Source organism: Gopherus evgoodei, chromosome 4 (genome assembly GCF_007399415.2).
Source record: "Gopherus evgoodei ecotype Sinaloan lineage chromosome 4, rGopEvg1_v1.p, whole genome shotgun sequence".
Classification (NCBI taxonomy): domain Eukaryota; kingdom Metazoa; phylum Chordata; order Testudines; family Testudinidae; genus Gopherus; species Gopherus evgoodei.
Genome location: NC_044325.1, coordinates 56001236 through 56016030, shown reverse-complemented (window position 1 = coordinate 56016030; position 14795 = coordinate 56001236). Strand labels below are relative to the sequence as shown.

The following is a 14795-nucleotide window of genomic DNA, read 5'->3' as shown; positions in this document are numbered from 1 at the left end:
CTTTTAGCTACCATATGAAAATAATAATAAGGAATTCTCACACATAAAGAATTCCTTAGACAACTAGACGTAAAACTATAAAGACACTAAAATGTAACAATTCTCTACCTTTCAACATGCACTTGATCCAGCAGCAGCCACTAGTAGTGGTTTCTTTATATAATCAGCTGATCTGACAGGACACGTTCATCACGGTCTAATCTTGTGCCATCAGAACCGATATATTTTTATTCATATTTATAAACTTTTTTAACTCTTTAACATGACAAAATATAACAAAAAATTATGTCTTTTACCAAATCACATCTTTTATTTGCTTAAATTTCCAGCTCTAAGCTGAGAGAATGTGTCACATTTTGGTCCAAGAGAGATGCATGTAAAAACAAGTTGCGAAAATTAACAATTTGAGCCCCCCATGGAGCTTGAGGCCCAGGCCAAATGGCCCTGCTGGCCCCCCTTCTGATTGGCCCTGAGCCTTCTTGACAACAAGGGGCACACTGTTGACTCATATCCAGCTTCTCATCCACTGTAATCCCAGGTCCTTTTCTACAGAACTGCCGCTTAGCAAAGTCGGTCCCCAGCCTGTAGCAGTGCATGAGATTCTTCCATCCTAAGTGCAGGACTCTGTACTTGTTCTTTTTGAAACTCATCAGATTTCTTTTGGCCCAATCCTCCACTTTGTCTAGGTCACTCTGGACCTTATCCCTACCGGTCAGCGTAATCACCTCTCCCCACACAGCTTAGTGTCATCCACAAATTTGCTGAGGGTGCAATCCATTCCATCATCCAGATCATTAATGAATATGTTGAACAAAACTGGCCCCAGAACCTGCCTCTGGTCCAGTGATCTAGACATTGAGCCATTGATCACTACCCGTTGAGCCCGATGATCTAGCCAGCTTTCTATCTACCATATAGTCCATTCATCCAATCCATACGTCTTTAATTTGCTGGCAAGAATACTGTGGGACCTGATCTAAAGACCTTACATCATTGGTGAGACCCCTTTGATATCACTGGATTTTGGATCATGCCTTAAAAGATGTTTCTTCTGACTGAGCACACAAAATTCAGCCACTCCTAAGAAAATGATTTCAACCAAATAACCTGTGACCTACAACCACTACACAGGTTTTCCAAAATGTGTAGAGTGCAAATTTGTCACTAAATATTTGCAATGATCTTAATGGCAAAAACATTTCTGAGTGAACTTTTGGGGGAATAGTTTGGAAAATAGCAAATTTCACACAACTGATCCAATTCTGTAAAAGTTTCATGAACTCAAAAATGGCAAATGTAAGTGGAAAAAAAGTTTATTGCATATGTTTTGACTAGCAATATGAGAATATAACATATAATATGAGGTGTATACATTTTAATTTGTCAAGCAAAGGTTAATATGATGCCACTTTCCCCTTTATTGTCTATTTCTATACACAGGACCTTATGCTGTTAAATAATATTTTATTCTGTTTCTATATGTTACATTCAGTGTAGGCTAGGTCTTCAGGCTAATAAAAAATTAACTATAATGAATTATATTGGCTGAAGGTGTTATATTCATTTTGTGTATGGTAGTCAGTTTCTCTGGTTTGTCAAATTCTAGCTTCCTAATGCCACTGACTATTTGCAATGATGACAATAAGAATTAATTACAAGAGTCAATGAAAATAATGAGTGTAATATTAGACTTTGGGTGATAATATTTTTTTTCCAATTTACATTTTAGACTAAATCTGAAAAAAATCTTTGCATTGACATTGAAACATTGTGGAATGTGTTTTACTCTTTTAAAGCTAAACTTAAGCCAGAAGGTCTAAGCGACTTGTAATATTTGTCTGTAGCTACAATAGATATTATGAAAGAGATTAGACTCTCTCTCATTTAGATGCATGTTTACATGCTCTGAATGTGAAAAATAATTTATTTATTTATCTTTTCCAGTTTTACCATGGAATTACATGCCAAGAGCTTTTAGCTAAAGACATTCTTTAACACTAGCAGTTAGGTAGAATTAATAGGATAAAAAAGCAAAGGCCTTTCTATTCTTTTATAGTTTAACCTTTAATCTTACTTAGAAACACAAAGCACCCATAAACTATCATCCAGTATAAATAAGAGTTCACATATCAATCCACTGCTATTCATTTGTCCTGTCCTGCTTCATTTCTCATTGGAAGTCTTATTTTCAAATGATACCTTACTTGATACAGACTGGTGGGAGAATGAGTTACACTGGGTAAAAATTTCAGAAATGCCTAGGTGATTTAGGATCCAAACTCCTGTTTCTAAAAGAGATGTATGCTATTTGGAGCCTAACTCCCACTCACCTTCAGTGAGACTCAGGGTCCTAAATTACTGAGGTGCTTTTGAAAATTGTAACCATTATCTATATTTGTACACTAAACCAATGCCTCATTCTCCAGGCTCAATTATTTAATGCCCTTTGAAAGCATTTCCTTTGTAGCTTCCCAACAGAATTATTCTCAAAAGTGTACCTAACAGAGATCACATGTATGTACCTCTATTCGTCATCCCCTTCTGTGCTAGTCTACATATTGGTCAATGAAAATAAGACATTCGCACACTTATGTGCTACCTCTGTAGCACCCTTTTTCAGTGTAACAAAAAGTGATCTCATAGTGTGGTAATTAATGGTTGCTGATTAAACAAGATAAAAGGTTTAGAATATCCAAATTATGGGACAAATGGGATTGATAAGTATGTTATCTGCACATTTTGATCTCTTCTTCCTCCCCACAACCACGGTAACTCTTGAAAGCAGCTACAACAATAGTTACTTTGAGTTTTGTTGGGAGCATGTGGAATAGCAGGAAGGGGCAAGGTCATTTTTCTCCCCAACTCTCAATTAAACACGGTTAATAGAAATTGAAAAAGGGGGGAAAAAAGCCTCAAGTCAAATTCCACTGTAGTACCATTTATTACCCCCATATAATGCTCTAGGGCGAATCCTATATAATGCAACTGTATAAAACGCCATTGTTAAAACAGTCCTGAAATACTAAGGCACAAAGGGACAGATGTTCAGGAGAGAGTTACAGCATTAAGTTTTTGTTTTCTGGCTTCTGTTGATATAAGCTAGACCCTTGACATTATTTAAAATTGTTTATTTTATTTAATTAGATTCTAATTTCTGGAGAGAGACATTTATTTTCAATGCTAAATTGGTAATACAGGAGAAGGAAATTCAAATCAGCTGTGTGCTTTATTCATGTTGTATTCTACTTCAGAGGTAATTATTTCTGTTATTTTTAAAGACATAGCTTTATGAATAAAATACATTTGGAAAATGGGAGAGACAATGTAGATATATAGACCACTAAAAAATCTTATAAACCCACAACATATACTTTAATTACATTGGATGATTGTAAATCATGAATGTAGAACAGCTGGATGCTATGAAAATGTAAATGTAGTCTAATCTTTGGACATAGAATGAAGCTAGAGAAGGTGTAAATCAAAATATCTATTGGAAAAAAATACAAGGGCTGACATCAGCCACTTTGACATTTTTACATAATTTCCTGCTGGACTTTATAGTCCATATAAATGCATGTGAGAGTATTGTAACTCTCAGCTGTGAAAATACAACCACATTAAAAATGACTTTGTGCATTGTGATTTCCATAATTGGCTTTCTCTAAATTAGGTGCCCAATTCCCAGTTACGCAGCCCACTAAGTTATTCTTCTAACTTAATTATTTCTATATACTAAGAACTAAAAATTTCTGGGTGGAGAGTAAAAGGGAAATAGTGTGTGTTCTTGACAAGATCCCAAATATTGTCTCTTGCTTCTACAAAATGAGCTCTTTCTGTGCCCCATCTAAGCAACAGTAAAACTTTTATTTATTTATTTATTTACAGGCTTTTCTATGAAGCTTCTCAGTGAATTTATCCTCCAACACCTCTGTGAGGTCAGGAAGTATTATCATTCTCATTTTATAGTTGTGGACTGAAGCACAGAAAAATTTCAGAGTGGAATTGTCAGACATGCCTGAGATAAGAGCACAAATTCCACTGACATTAAAGTATCAGAGGGTAGCCGTGTTAGTCTGGATCAGTAAAAGCAGCAAAGAATCCTGTGGCACCTTATAGACTAACAGACGTTTTGGAGCATGAGCTTTCGTGGGTGAATACCCACTTCCTCAGATGCATGTAATGGAAATATCCAGGGGCAGGTATATATATGTGTGCTAGCAAGCAAGCTAGAGATAACGAGGTCAGTTCAATCAGGGAGGATGAGGCCCTGTTCTAGCAGTTGAGGTGTGAAAACCAAGAGAGGAGAAACTGGTTCTGTAATTGGCAAGCCATTCACAGTCTTTGTTCAATCCTGAGCTGATGGTGTCAAATTTGCAGATGAACTGAAGCTCAGCAGTTTCTCTTTGAAGTCTGGTCCTGAAGTTTTTTTGCTGCAGGACAGCCACCTTAAGGTCTGCTATAGTGTGGCCAGGGAGGAAGGAAAAGGATAAATGGACACAAATCAGACATTAGGAATGGCAATATACAAAAACCTGTAGGAGAGCACTTCAACCTCCCTGGCCACACTATAGCAGACCTTAAGGTGGCCATCCTGCAGCAAAAAAACTTCAGGACCAGACTTCAAAGAGAAACTGCTGAACTTCAGTTCATCTGCAAATTTGACACCATCAGCTCAGGACTGAACAAAGACTGTGAATGGCTTGCCAATTACAGAACCAGTTTCTCCTCTCTTGGTTTTCACACCTCAACTGCTAGAACAGGGCCTCATCCTCCCTGATTGAACTGACCTCGTTATCTCTAGCTTGCTTGCTAGCACACATATATATACCTGCCCCTGGATATTTCCATTACATGCATCTGAGGAAGTGGGTATTCACCCACGAAAGCTCACGCTCCAAAACGTCTGTTAGTCTATAAGGTGCCACAGGATTCTTTGCTGCTTTTACTGACATTAAATGTACTGAAAATCAATGGGACTTGTGTGTCTAATTCAAATAGGTCCGTATGAAAAATTCCACTCTTAGATAACATACAAAAGGGCTAGGGTTAGGGTTAGGATTAGGGTTAGCATAGAAAGTCTTTGATACTTAGGAACAAAGCCTCCCAGTCCAGTTCCTTATTCTCAAGATGATCCTTCCTCCCCAATGAATACATTATAATCTCTGTCAGGTTTGTAAAAAACAAATTAATAAATGGTATAGAAAATATAGATCAGGAGCTTCTGCTTTCTGTGTCTCATAACAGAAGGGAACATTCAGTGGCAAATTTAAAATTCAAAAAGGACATTTTTTTTGCACAGTGTGCATTTAGATTGTGGAACTCATTGCCACAGGATGGCCTTGAGAGTAAGAATTTAGAAAGATACAAAGAGGAATTGAACATTTATACTGATAATAAAAATATCCAGTTATAATAATTAATGCAAATAAATATTTCCAGCTAGGAATGAAGAGAGGAAAGAAGTCAGGATGAAAGTTAACAACTCTCACTCTCAAATGTGGACAACAGAGGAAATTGAACTTCTAATTCAATTAGAGATTAAATATGCTGAAACTAGGAATATTAATGAGAAGGAACTGAAGACAGAAACAAAGAGATTGTAGACAAGAAAAGAGACTGGGCTTTAAAAACAGGCTAAAAAAGAATTAATGAAAGTGGCTCAAGATTCAGACAATCAACTTGGTGGAATCATACTGGAAGTTCCAACACCAGGTGAGAGGATTAAATTATTAAAGAAACATTTTAAGATCAATAGCCTCTCTAAGAAATTTAGGAATGATAAGAATGTAGAACAGATTTAAAAAAATTGGAAGAGATAAAAGGTAGCTTGGATAGAATGCAGACTATTCCAGTTGGTTGGGATATGATGGAGGAGTTGAGTAAATCCCTGATGCAAGTAACTAGAACTGTTCACTCACCACCATTAGCCACCAGGATCAAAAATAATAGGAGTGGAAATAAAAATACCCGAGAAGAAAAGAGGATATTACTTTAAGTAGGGAGATGCTACCAAAAAAGGCCATTTTAAATTTATCAAACTTTATTTGAAAAGTATAGAAAGATATTGGCATGTATTATTATGGGGAACCAGATAGGGCTATATGTTGTATTTCCACTGATAAGATTGAGAATTATTATTTAGAAATTTTGGATAAGGTTTGACATAGTAATATAGTAATATAGCCCTTGAAAGGAGACCAGGCAGATAATAATCTTTTGATGAGGCTAAAACAACCAATGAAGTTCAAGAAGCATTAGAAGCTGTTAATTAAACTAGTGCCCATGGTTCTCATCAAGATACAGTTAATGAACTTTGGGGTATTTTAAATTTAAATTCTAATATAATTAGTAATATTTTTAATATTTGGTTTTAAAACTTACAATTTCCAGTATATGTGAAGGAGACCAGGACAATTTTAATCCTAAAAATTCAAGAACCTGAAGGGCTTGCTCATCTCTCCTTGTGGAAACCTATTACCATCAGATCATCTTGGCTTAGAATATTCTAGTGACCTGATTAACACTAAAATATGCCATAGACAAAAAGGATTTATTTCAGTTACTGGATGTGAGGAAAATATATCTATTTTAAATAAGTTAATTAAGGGAGCTAAAGGCTGGGGAGATGAAATTGCTATTGTCTTTGTAGCTTTGGCCAAGGCATTCGGCTCAATAGGTCATTGCCATATTGTATATAGTTTCAAAAGATTTAGTATTAGTGAAAGGTTTATTGAAGTTATTAAAAGTCGGTATAAAAATTATTCTACAAAAAATTATGTGGGTGAAACATGGAAATTCCCTATCTGCAATACTGTTTAATATTGCTATGGATCAAAGATGGAGCCTGAGGGATGTGTGTTTGTGTTTGGGGGGGAAAAGACCATGATTTTGGTACAAGCTGACAATGTGGTCATTCTGAGTGGAATCGTCAGGGAAAACCTGGAAATTTTAAATCAGTTTTGTACTACACTAGTCTTAAAGTTAATATTAAGAAGACAAAAGTGGTAGCCAAACACAAACTTTACATTGTTAACAACAACTGGAGATTAGGCAGCAAAATAATAGACTGTGCAACCCAGACATTTTGAAAAATATTTGGGTGCTAATCAACCCACGGACTGGGATTGTAAATGCATCCTTAGCTATTAAATTGGTTGACTGGAGTAACAGTTTTTACAGAGATCCCTTTAGACCAGCCCCAATGCTGACTATTTTAAAAGTTCATATTTTACCCAGATTGTTTTATAATTTGTTATTGAATGAGCCTCCCTTTCACATTTTAAATAATTTATAAGTGTTGGTTAGGAAAACTAATAAGAATATATTTCATCTCTGCAATGTACTGCAGATAGGCTATTTTATTCAAGATTCAAGGATGGTTGCTTAGAGTACAAATTCTCTATATGTTAATTTGCAAATGGGGAAAGCATATGGCTTCTAATAACAGTTGGGTAGGCTTGTCAGTAACATACACCTGAATCAATTTTAACTTTTAGTGCTACCACCCTTAATCCCAAAACAGGGAGTGAAGAAGAACTCAATAAATGGAGCAGGTTAAAGCATCAAGGAGTGTGTATCAATAATTTTAAAAATAATCTTATAAGTAATGCTTTTTTGAAGTTTACTTTTTTAGCCAAATTCTCTGCTCTGATAACTGCATTGAAATTAACAGCTAGTGTGTTTCCTACCAGGCAAGCACTGGTTAATGTGATGTGTAAATGGTATGGTTTGGCCAACGAGACACTCCCACATATTTCCAGCCAGCATTTTAAGACAAAGGATGACTGGATTAGAAGATATAAGAAAATATTTCATGCCCTGATCAATGAAACAAATTGGATTGGAAACCATTGGAAGAACCACATATTAGGATTGGGAAGATAATACTGGGAGTGTGGAGGCAGCCAACAGGGAGAAGGTGGAGTACTACCCTGAGGTGGAGAAGGAAATCAAAAAGATCGGATGTATCATCTCCTTATATGGCTTTGTACTTGGGGCTTGTTTTACCCTAATGATGATGTGGTGTTGCAATAGTAATCCTGCTCAGTGCAAGAGGAACTGCAAGTTCAAACAGTTGGTGTGTATGCTTGGTCAAGAAGCCAATGGGACAAAACCACTATCTGTGGGATTATGACTAAATGACTCTAAATCAGAATCCCCCCTAAATGTAATGATATGGCAGGTCCATGGGGCCTTGTTTGGCCCTAAGTAGCCATGCCCCCTCTGGGGGGAGTAAGGCTCAGTGAGAAGAACCATTTATGTCAGGACTGGAGTGAGGACAGAAGGGAGCCCCTCTCACCTAAAGCACACCACATGCTAAGGGGGACCCTCTAGCAGGATGGGAAAAGTACCCTAATCCTTCCTCCTCCTCAGGCTCCAGCCACCTCCTTGTATCCCTTTTCTAGGGTCCTAGAAGGATCCAATGACCAACAGGGACGTGGCGCCCAGGACTGGTGGGAAGGGTGTTTCTTGCAGGAGGAAGGTCCAATCACATCTTTTCCATCCCTCTCTGGGGTTCGGAGTTGACTTGGTGGATGACTGGGACTTTAGGCACAGGACTGGAGTGGAAGGAAGTGGGCAGGGCAACCCTTGCAGAAGGAGGGTCCAGCCACCTTCTTTTCACCTCTCTTTGGCGTCAGGGGTTGACCTGATGGCCAAATGGGGCTGGGGCCAAGGGCTGGAGGGTATGAGCAGGATGAGCCTTGGCAGCTGCCTCTCCAACTAGTGGAGCCACAAGATCACCCCAATATACCCAGTGGGTTCACTTGGCAGATGGAATGACCCTGGAAATGTACCCCAAGGCATCATTTTCCTAAGCAGAAGCCACAGAGGAAGGCTTACTAGTCGAGCTACAGCAGATAGTGGGGAAGCTTAATAGTCGGCATCCAAAGGAAGGGGAAAAGCTTAATAGCCTCTGGAGAGGAAGACTGGGCAGTCCCTGGACCCCAAAGTAGGCAGTCCTCTCCAAGCCAAGAATGGAACACCCAGGATGGCCAGGAAGAAGCAACAGGAGATGGGGATCCATGGACCCAATTCACCCACTAGTTAGAGGCAGCCCTGCAAGAATGGAACACCCAGTTTACTCAAAAAGAAGCACTCTTCAGTGGGGCCACAGGAACTTTAAATCAGCTTTATTTTCTTTTTCTTTCCCCTTTTTGTCCCTCATTCTTGTGGGGTCAAAGTATTCTTCCCCAGGACATGAGCATGCAGACACAAGACTCTAGCTACTGGTAGCCAAGTGCATATTTATGACTTTGTTTTACCAGCATTTAGCTGCATTGATATGTGTAACCCTCTAAACTGAACTCTTAGGCCTGGTCTATACTAAGAGTGTAGGTCGAATTTAGCAGCGTTAACTCGAATTAACCCTGCACCCATCCACACAACGAAGCCATTTTTGTTGACATAAAGGGCTCTTAAAATAGATTTCTGTACTCCTCCCCCAGGAGGGGAGTAGCTCTGAAATTGACATTGCCTGTTCGAATTAGGATTAGTGTGGATGCAATTCGATGGTATTGGCCTCCTGGAGCTATCACAGTTCACCATTGTGACCTCTCTGAACAGCAATCTGAACTCAGATGCACTGGCCAGGTAGACAGGAAAAGCCCTGCAAACTTTTGAATTTCATTTCCTGTTTTCCCAGTGTGGAGAGCTGATCATCACAGGTGACCATGCAGAGCTCATCAGCACAGGTGACCACGCAGTCCCAGAATCGAAAAAGAGCTCCAGCATGGACTGTATGGGAGGTATTGGATATGATTGCTGTATGGGGAGACGAATCTGTGCTATCAAAACTCCTTTCCAAAAGACGGAATGCCAAAACATTTGAAAAAATCTCCAAGGCCATGATGGACAGAGGCCACAACAGGGACTCAAAATAGTGCTGCGTGAAACTTAAGGAGCTGAGACATGCATACCAGAAAGACAAAGAATCAAAAGGACACTCCTGGGCAGAGCCGCAGACATGCCGCTTCTACGCTGAGCTGCAGGCAGTTCGGGGGGGGGGGCAGCACCACCACTACCCCACCTCTTTCCATGGGCTCCGATGATGGGGTACTCTCAGTCGCCATGCCTGAGGATTTTGCGGATGGGGAAGATGAGGAGGAGGAGGAAGAGGACAAGGTTGAGGAGAGCACACAGAACATCCAGCACCGGCACTAGGGGTTTGAGAGCCCTAGGCGCACGGCAATTTCTCCGCCCCGCAAGCTGGTCCCGAGGCTCTGGTGGAGCTGCCTCAGTGGTGCCTGTGGAGGGTCTAGTGCTCCGCGGCTCTGGTGGAGCTGCCGCAGTCATGCCTGAGGGCGGTCCACCGGAGCCGTGCGAGAAGCCAACCATCCGCAGGCACTACTGCGGCAGCTCCACCGGAGCCGCGGACCAGTGCACCCTCCGCAGGCACCACTGCGGCAGCTCCACCGGAGCCCCTGCCACCCCCTCCAGCAAAACGGCACGCACCAATTATTCTGGCACCCTAGGCGATAGCCTAGGTTGTCTAAATGGTAGTGCCAGCCCTGAGTACACCTTTCTCCTCAACAACAAGGATCTTTTTCTCACTCTGACTGAAATACCCTCCCAACCCTCCAAAGGCAGTATCTCAGACCATGAAGCCATAGAAGGGACCTCTGGGTCAAGTGTGGTAGAGGGAGAGTTAAAGAAGTCATCCCAGAGAACAGGATTGGGGGGGGGGTTAGTCTGGTTTCTGCTGCTGCACGTTAACACGAAAACCATAGCCCTAAATGGACAACTCAATGGGTTTTGCTCGATATGGGAGAGGAGGGTACTGATGTTATGAAGGTTGCTGAAGCCAAAAGACTATGGCTTACCTTGGCCTCCTGCAAGCCAAATTCTGTTGCCCGGCGTGGTTGATCTCTAACACTAAAGCTGCAGGAACTCAATATAAGATGCAAAAAATGACCTTGTACCGTGCTATGTAATGTGAATACTGTTGTTCACTGTGAAAGAATATATCCATTGTTGTGTAAAATGTATCTTTTTAAATACTTCTCTCCCTTTTTTTCCTTTCACAGCTGCAAATATTTCAAGCCTCCCTCCTCCATTCCAAAGACGATCTCAGATAAGACAATGAAAAAAACCCCACATGCAATGAAATGTTCTCTGAGCTCATGCAGGCGACCCACGATGTCATCTGCACAGGTAACACAGGAAAAAAGGCAAGAAAGGATTTTTTCCGATTGCTTTCATGGAGGGCAGGGGGACGACATGTACCCAGAACCACTCGCAACAGTGTTTTTGCCCCATCAGGCATTGGGAACATAACCCAGAATTCCAATGTGGGGGTGGAGACTGCGGGAACTGGGGATAACTACCACAGTGCAACGCTCCAAAAGTTGATGCTAGGACACCTTAACACAAAATTGTTCCTTATTAATATGATGAAAATGGAATAGGAGAATACTCAAATTAAGAAAAAATTATGGGAAAATGAATATGTTGATGAAAAGTTGAGTGATTTAGATAAGGATTAGTTACTTGATTTGATATCACCAGAAATTGAATGAAATTGTTTTTATTTGTTTGCTTTTTTAATTTAAAACTCTAATATCTAGACAGTAATATACAGTTTGTATTTACTAACCAATATCTCAATATATACTTCATTTTATAGAATGTCTTGTTGCATAATCTGGTGTAATTTAATTGGAATTTGATTGATATAGAAATCAATTTTCAGCCTATCTTCTATATTAAAATATTGTTATCTGGAAAGTAATGTGTTTGTGTTTATTTCTTATCATATCAATAGGGGCTTAATTTTGTTGGCTTTTCTACAGAATAAGCTGGGAAATATAAAAAGCAGTTTTTATTTAGTTCTTTATTGATTTTTTTTATATTAAAACTCTATGATCTGAAGAGTAATATGTTTGTATCCACTTATAATCTTATTAATGACACTCAATTTAAGCCTTGCAGTTTTTTTTATATTGGACTGATTTTAACTAGAGTCTGTTTTTAAAAAAAATATATAATTTTGTTTTTATTATATCTTTAATTCTTATATGGCCAAATACAATTCTTTGGTATTATTAGTCTGTTTTATAGCAATACCTGAGGACATGGGAATGAGTATTTATATTATATATTACTATCTTGAAATAGGGAATGTGACTTTTTAAACCATATACATGTAATAGATCTAAAACCTTTAAAATATAAATAAGATATTTTTAAACAAATGATCCAACCTGACCTCCACTCAAAAAATTACTCATATGAAGCTGTCATTACCATGACTGTAATAAAATCTGTCACAAACAGATGGACCATTCTCATCTCTCCAGTGTGTGAGAATAACTCTTAGCAAGCGTAGTCCTGGGAATACCAACAGCAATCCCTAGACATAGAGATCTGTTTTAGTTGCTCCCATTTCTTTATATTTTAACCCTCTCACTGCAAGGAAATTTAAAGGAGTGCACCTCTTGTGCTCTTGAACATACTGGGATGAATGTGCTGATTTGTTACAAGTCAGCCAGGATGGGGAAGGTTCCATGGCAGTTGGAGGGTCAGCTGGTCAAAAGTTGGTTAGTGCAGCAAGGTGTTTGGGAAGTCTGAGATCAATGCAGTGTTTGATGGCAGCTCTATGACATAATTACATACAAAAGGGGACAGAATGATGGTTTGCTTGTTGTCCACAGTTGTGACAGCTGGCTGGTGAGAGTTGTGCAGAAGCTATTGCTTTGGCATAGATTCCCCAGCTGGAGTTCTTCTACAGTATACCTAATTAGTTCTATTGGAGACAGACTAGAAGGGAGCACCCCAGGTACTAGGTCTGAAAGGCCTAATGTTTCTGATGTCACCCATGGTTCAAGCTAGGGACTGCTATATTATTGACTTCCAACTAGTGAGCTTAGGTATTTGCAACCTTTTCTGCCAGCCATGGTTAACTACCATTTCCTTTGAGCTATGTGTCAGAATCCGTACTGGGAACCACTAGGTTCCAAAGCTTACATAGCCTAGCTGTTGAATCACCTTTAACAGTTGTCTCTACGTCATGATGCTCCTGGCATGCTACCAAGTACAGTATCTCAAAAAGGTTTATGTACCACCGAAGTTCATAGACCCCAGGGGGTGAGGATGATTCAATTATCATAAATTATACTAATAAATGGTCAGTTATAAACTATAGCAGTTACCCTAGGGGACCATTTGGCGAAAGGGTTAATAATGGCTACACTATACAAAGAAGATGGATATATGTGAAATATAAAATGTACTAGTAGATATTCCATGTAAATTTACAGCTATTAGATTTTTTTGAATTATTGTGTAGTATAGTTCATTAGAAATGCAACTAAAAATTTCTTATAACTTATGCTTGAGAGACCCTTCAATCATCTCTGTTTTACGACCACAATATTCTTATCCAAGCTCAGATGTTCTGGCATGGTGTGGGGGGAGGGGCTGAAAGGAGCTCCCGCCCATGCAGAGATCAGTTTCTGCTAGTGTTTGTAGTTTAATTAAATGCTATTTGGTGTACCCTTGGCTTGTGCTAAAATACTAGTACTTGATCTCATGGTCTAAACATTTCACTCCTTTATAATCACACAGATGAAGTAAACATCCTATCTTTATTAATTTAAGCCCATAAAAGTGCCAGCTACAAAATCAACCTTTCTTCCTTACTCATTTTCTTAATTGTGTAAATATTAACTGAGTTGCAACCAAACATTCTTAGAGTGATAGGAGAAGAAAAAAGAAAAAGAATAGGAGCTCCTTTAAGTGGCCTGGTCATGTTCCAGCGCTTGTTGTCAGCTTTGGGCTGAAGTCACAACTCTTCCCTCAGGAAGACATAGTCCCTGGTCCATATAAGGTGGATGGGTTAAGACCAAGTCCATCTGGTCATCTAGGATAGATTAAACCTAAGAAACATTGTGGCCTGAGGTTCAATGGGGTTTATATCCATTACACCCATGGCTTGGAGAGCAAAGAAATGGACAGATGCAGAGCAAACAAAACAAAGCTGACAAACATAAAATTGAAGCTATGCTTCTCTCCACACCTAACTACCAAAAGCAAATCTCAGACAGTCTAGGACCATTCTGCTAACCAAAACAAAATTCACAGCCTTCCTTAACCATCTTTTTCCATCAGTTCCACTCTCAAAACATTCCCCCAGGGGGTTGGAAAAGCAAGGATTTTTCCTGTGGAGCAGAAATTTTGAATATGGCAAACTCTTAAATCTGAGGAGGGAAGTCACACTGAAGGTAAAAATACTGTGCACAGTCAAGAATTTAGCCATTCATATATTTTTACATTTTTACAGCTATTTTTACATTTAATACACTAGCTTGAAATGTAATTATAGTACTGCTACAGAATTTAAATGTAACATAAAACTTTACTGCTACAGTAGCTAGATGAACTACAGAAGAGTCCGTGGACTATATACCTACCAAGAAGAATGTGTGTGTACTGATTATATTGATAAGCTCTGCTATGAGAACAAATTACAAAACAAAAACATCTTTTCTGTCTGGTGGTTTCCTTACTAGAAGTTAAATTAACTTCATGTTTCTATGTTTTCCTTTGGGAAAAGCTATGGGGAAAGAAAAGTGAGATATTCTATTTCATTATAGTATGCTGGGGGTCACATTAATCTTTCTAAAGGCTCAACTACAAATTTGAGAAATACTGGACTTTAATCCCTCAGCCTGCTGGAGAGTTCTTGATTTACCCACCTCACTGCCAGAGGCATTGTAGGAAGGAAGTATCTCAACTGAAATTCTTAATTATTGAGAATACAAGCATAGAGTCACAAAGAGGAGAAAAGTGTGCCT

General features: G+C 39.1%; 1 long non-coding RNA gene across 1 annotated transcript; it reads left to right on the top strand.

Moving 5' to 3' along the window:
- Window positions 1-3888: 3888 nt before the first annotated feature.
- On the top strand, window positions 3889-11099 carry LOC115651379. Its single transcript, XR_004000344.1, has 3 exons — window positions 3889-3938; window positions 5443-5715; window positions 11028-11099. It is a non-coding gene; the product is annotated as an uncharacterized LOC115651379 (long non-coding RNA).
- Window positions 11100-14795: the final 3696 nt, after the last annotated feature.